Source organism: Odontesthes bonariensis, chromosome 7, assembly GCF_027942865.1.
Source record: "Odontesthes bonariensis isolate fOdoBon6 chromosome 7, fOdoBon6.hap1, whole genome shotgun sequence".
Classification (NCBI taxonomy): Eukaryota; Metazoa; Chordata; class Actinopteri; order Atheriniformes; family Atherinopsidae; genus Odontesthes; species Odontesthes bonariensis.
Window position 1 is genome coordinate 32747590 of NC_134512.1, and position 6303 is coordinate 32753892.

Below are 6303 nucleotides of genomic sequence, written 5' to 3' on the forward strand. Positions count from 1 at the left end.
AAATTCTTTTAATACCGGAGACCACTGTTCAATGTTTTAAAGACCTCAGTCTCCCTTTTGGCCTTTGAATTCATAAACACAGCAGTGGAACCCAACCAAAAAAAAATAAAAAATCAAACACAGCTCAGAGAAATGTACCGATATCTACAAACCGCTGGCTGTTACAACGCTTCGGTGTTTATTTGTGTTGCAAATGCAACCACAGAGAAAAGCCCATGAAGGTTAACCTTACTTATAAGTTCACCAAACTCCATAAACACCAGCAACCCCCCGAGAACCGTCAGGTCTGACAGCCTCCAAGTAGCTTTGCTTCCTAAACCTAACCAGGATAATTTGTTGCCTAAACCTCTCATGATCAATAGTGTTTGGTCATCTTGCCCTTTTTTGAATGTGTTTTTCTTTCTTTATGCATTTCAGTTGGTTTTGTTTTCCACTCAACCTGCTCGGTTTAATTCGTATTTGCTTAATTTTCTGTATTATCCTGTAAGAGCCGAGGTTTTACTATATCAGGCCTTCCCTGTGAGCTGGTATTTTCCCCAAGATGTCCTTAGTTACCCTTATCTTGTGTCCAGACCACAATGTTACACATGTTTCCTGTTTCTCATTACTCACCTGCATCCACTCGTCACCACCTTATTATAAATACTCCCTGGTTTTAGACACTGTTCTACATTTCTTCAACATCAGTCCTGCTTTGGTGTTAGGTTATCTGTTTTTGGTCTCCTGGCTTTGTTGATGTAATTTCTTCTTGTTTAGTAATCAGGCTTCCCTCTGCGTGTTTCGTTCTGCATTTGGGTTTTAATTTTACTATGGATGGTGACAAAACCTAACCAAGAAGTGAGAAAAGGTGAAAAATTAACCGTCCAACATGGTCTAAAAAAAAGGCATGTGGGTCCTTTGACTTTACACAACCATCACTCTGTCTGACCCCGTCACTTGTTTGCTGTTAAACGCTCCAAAATGATGTTTACTGTACTTACTTTCAGTGTGTAATATTGCCATGGCCGACTTGTTAGAGCCCCAAAACGTCAGCATTTGACTCCGAGGGATAGAGAATAGCTGGTCTTACCGAGTCAGACCCATCTTCCCAATGCAATGTCAACACTGGAGAATGGATTCTTTACACTGCCTGGAAAAAAGGCATTGATTTGTTTGTATTTCTTTAACCAATTACAACCTTTTTTTGGAGGTATTAGGCCCAGGATGAAGCTGCGGTGACTTTGTAAAATGGCTTTGAATGGGAAATGAATGGATGAGCAAACATGCGAGAATGTCCCCGTAAAAAAACTGCAGCTCAGAAATGAACTGCCAACTTTCCCAGCAATCAACATCCGGTCAGTCATCATGAGAGCTTGAATAAGGATAAATCGACTTCAAGAATAAGTCCAGTTGCCCTTGTTCAAGCTCTTATGATCCATTCAGTCACAATAACCAGGTGTTTTCAGTGGAAAACAGCTCAGTTCTAAATGAGCTTTCCCTAAACCTGAGCACTTTCCTTTTATTGTAGAAACTGGTTGGATACAAGTCCTGTCTATAATGTATTTTCCTACCTCTGAGGGGTTATTTTTACATCAGATAAAACACACACACAATACAGCATGTGCTGAGGGACGCATTGATGGAATGTGAATGTCAGCGGTCTCTTTATTTACTCTCCATATAAAACCATGAGCAGTAATTAACAGCAGGTATCCTCCCTCACCAGAGGGTAATTGACTGTTTCAAAGCGTCAACACTTCATATCTGAGGAGTGTGAATGTACGTGCAGTAAAACGAGAGGAGAAACCGAAACCGAGAGCAATACAAAGCGCGTATGTGTTCGCGTGCGTGAGTGTATTGAAATTAAGTCCTTTATATTCCAAACCTCCCCCACCTCTCCTCCCCACTGCTCCCTTCCTCCAAGAAAGGATAAGGGTCAGCAGCGGTGGGCTCAGCCGTCAAACGCTCCAGATTTCTTTATGAGGGCATTAACATTCAGGCGTATTCATTATCAGTAAGTGTAGTAAGATGGATCAAGCGCAGACCTTGTGCCATCATTAAAATGCACGCTCTTAAAATTAGAGAGTGAGTCGAGTGTTTGTGAAAGCTTAAAGGAGCAGAGATGCGTTTTGTTCATCAAGTCAACAAGGACAGCTGTGGATCTGTTAGAGGAGATGTTCTGCAGCCTGAGACATGTGACTAAAACTTTCTCAACTCAAGTGCAGGGAGATCCAATAACATTAAAAATACTTGAATAGCAGGATATTCACAAAGTAAATGACTCAAGTACAAAGTATTTTAGTTTTCAGTTTTCTGCTATCAAGCTTTTAAAATCCAGATTTAATCGTCCGGCCTCTTCTGGCTTCTTGCAGAAAGCAGATTCTCGGTCAGATTTCAGCATTAACAGCTGTTTTTGTTTTCATTAAAGTCCTCAGTTTCATTTCCATAAAAGTTTAGATGAACTTTTTCTCACATCTTCTAATTCTAATAACATTTAATATCTAGGATTAGATTAAAAACTTAGTTTTTTCTTCTTGAACTGTCTCATTGGTCATATCACGACCCCACAGATTCCTCCTATGCCTATTTCCTATTATTGTTCCTATTCTTATAAAACTACCACTGTAACACACCTCAGCTCTGATCAGTCATAAAAAATGATAATACACCACTTTGAAGGACCAAATCAGTATTTTTACTCCAAGATTTTGACTAAACTTTGCGACTCAGCTTGATTTTCTTTCACTTCAAATGGATTTTTCATGCAGGGCTTGTGATGGAGGATTTTAACATGAAAGTAACTACCTTTGCTGTAAAGCAGGGTTCTCAAACTCAATTTACCTGGGGGCCACTGGAGGTAGAGTCTGGGTGAGGCTGGGCCGCATTAGGTTTTTTTAGGCTCGGATAAAAACTTAATGTTATCAAATATAAGAAAAATAATTATCAATCAGTAATAAATAAAATGATAATAATGAAAACAATAATAATACAGCAGATGTAGAAAACTGAAGAAACCACATATAGTTGCTGATTAGAAAAATGTATTATTATTCACATTCACATGTATGTATTAACAGTGTATGGTATAAATAAATACTTCGCTTTACGAGGGGGACGAAGAACATGGGAAGAACGGGAATCAACTCAGGCAGGTCAGGTATGATTGGCAATGATCTCGCAAAGAACACAAAGGACTGAGAACTTAAATAGGGAGTAAGAGTGATTGGAGAGTGAGTGCAGCTGAGGGAAAAAAACACAGGAGAAGTGAGTGAAACTAATGAACTGGTAAGTGAAGGGAAACTAAAACATGGCAAAACTGGACTAAGAACAAAAAACGTGACCTAAAACATGAAACTAAAAAAAAGAATCCATGGGTGTGACAAACAGTTCTTTAACCTTGAAAGGAACATTGTTCTGAACATGGCTTCTGGCTACTTCTTGCTGCTAGAGACCTGGCAGCGCTTCCTCTCGCATAAGTGAGCCACATTTGGCGTGAGGGAGGATGCAGTTGAGACCCCCAGTAGGGCTTGAAGATGCTCATCAGTAAGTCTGGACCTGTACTTGGACTGAACACTCGGGAAAGCCATTTATTTCTGGGGGGGTTGCTTGATCTTGCGCTTGACTCAGAGCGCGGATCTCGAAAACACATGAGAAGCCTACATAGAATCATACGCGGACAGCACAGCTTTATGCCAATTACGCACACAGGCTCCACACCTCCACACACGCATCGCATCTGCAACCAGGGGAAACCATATCCGTTGGCATGCTCAGAAACAACATCACGTCAACAATAATACCACACGCAAGAAAAACACAACATAGGCCTACTCAACACATCCACCAAAGATCACTGGAAATCATGTTCACATCGGCATACACAATAAAACAACCAATCTTGCACGGCAACAAGGTGAGAGAGGGCCATGGACGTGGACTCACCCACCGGCAGATAGCTCCATGCTGCCTGCTCGATCCTGCTGCATGCTGACCGTGGGTCCAGCGTTCCCAGTAGTGCAGGTGGTTGCGGACCCTTGTCCACTGTCATCTGCTGACTGAACATCTCGTTGTTCTTCGGAACTTTTGCTTTTCTTAAAAAATTGCTTTATTTTTAACCTACAGAAATAAAATGCAGATGATGGCGCGTTCACCCTACCTCCACATGTCTTTTACAGTCATTAAGTCCGTCGTGGGCAACACTGAAGTCACTACTGCATACAGTGCACCTCGCCACGGTGTCATCATTCTTCACCTTCACTAGACATAGATATACTTTAGTATATTCTGCTGTAAAATGAGTCTTATATTTTCGTTTTTTACTCGAGGATTCACCCTCTGCCATTTGGCAGGATGCACAGTTTTGAGTGGTAACTTAGGTCAGAGAGTAAATGGAAGCCCTCCCACACCGACGTTGTTGGCTTATTTTGCTGACTAAACCAATCAGGCGCCCTCTGACAAGCAGTCGTTGAACAGAGCATCGCTTTGGACAGATACGCACAGGTTTCACAAGCAACCTCTCCCCACATCCCTCTCTCTCTCGTGCCTGCGCAGTCGAAACGCGCATGGTGTCAAGTTGAATCAGCCCCGCACACAACCATTCATATTAAAATCGCGGGCCATACTAACATTAAACTTTCAAATTAAGGCGAGGGCCACAAACTATCCTCCCGCGGGCCGCAGTTGGCCGCGAGTGTGAGACCTCTGCTGTAAAGGCTCTGAAAGCAGACGCTTTTCAAGTCTCGCTCACAATACAAGTCCCATCCTCCCGTTCACACACTCATACAGCACATGATAGTCCATACAGTGTTATGGCTACACAGTGACCCGGCATCCCTGGACCACATGTGCTTGAAACAATGACCTTCAAATTGGCAGATGACTGCTCTTCCTCCTGAGCTGCAGCCGCCCCGATACATTGCAATTAAATGCACTGCAATTTCCCAGTTCCGAAAGCCGAAACTACATGTTTATTTAAGTGCTTATCCATAATAATGTCTACATGGCTTATATATGGCTCAGCTCGACAATATCGGGATCTCGAGCAAACAAACGGCCTATTTGTCAAGAAAACTGGACAAATGAACTTGTTATCGCATGAAAACAAGCTTTGTTATCTCAAGATAACTTATTCTTGAGAGAACAGCTTCAAAAATAAATACTCAAAGGCAAGGCGGCTCTCAGCTTCCACACAAAACACGAGCCAGTTAGTTAAGTCTAGAAAAGGAAATGATTGGTTGTGGTTAAGAAATAAGAATGAACAAAGAAGAAATGTAAAATAGGTACAAAAAGGTAGATACTGCGGCCATTAGTTTAAAAAAAGGGAAAACATCTCTGTATGGAATATAAACTTATTTTAGTTAAAATAGTTGGATATTTTCTTAGAGGCTGATTTAATTTTGTCTCTTTCAATAAACAAAAAAACTAAACAAAATGTATCTGCTTGGCTTCTATAAAAGATTAGCTTGCAGTATTACTGTATTTACCGCTACTCAGTTTATTCAATCTACTGAGAACCCCTAAAAGTAATCAAAGGAGAACCTGCTGAAGGCCACATACAGTAAACAGCAATCAGTCAGTTAGTTTAATTAGGCAGTTGCTTCCTGCTCTTTATGTTCCACAGCGGGAACATAAAGTTAACGAGAGTCTCGTTATAACGTGTTAATTGGGCTGCAGGTTCACTAATTGATTCCAGTTAATTAAGGTTATGGTATTCAGTGCTAATTGTACTAATAAGTGTTAGCTCTCTTAATTTGAGTTAATAGGTGTTAACACAGTCGCAGCAGTTGTGCTCTAACTTGTAACAACAACAGCAGCTGAAACAACATGGTGTAGACCAAAGGTGCCTCCACAATTAATGCTCCTCTGAGACATGCAACCCTGACCATGAAGCTAATGTTGATTAGGCTGTTAATTAGCGTGTTAATTGTTCCCAGCTTTTTCTGTACCCGCAGTGCCATGGCTCCTTATTTATGTGGCTATTTGCTGTGGTGTGGATGGCACATTGTAAATACATCCCAGTAAAAGAACATAAACAGGTATTATTTCAAATAAATCTGTGCCTGAGCAGAAGGCAGAGCCAGGGGTTGTTGTGCCAACCTATGTCATTGTGTCCGTGCGGCTGAAGTAGCATGTAATAACTCTTAGGTCAACATGCATTCTTTATAGTTAGAGCCAAACTCTTAGCAAAGCGATAACACAGTAATATATACATATGTATATAAATATATATATATATATATATATATATTCCTTAATTAAACACTTGGAAAACAACAGATTTAACTCACAACTTCCAATTTAATCCAGGTGCAAACCAAAGTTGGA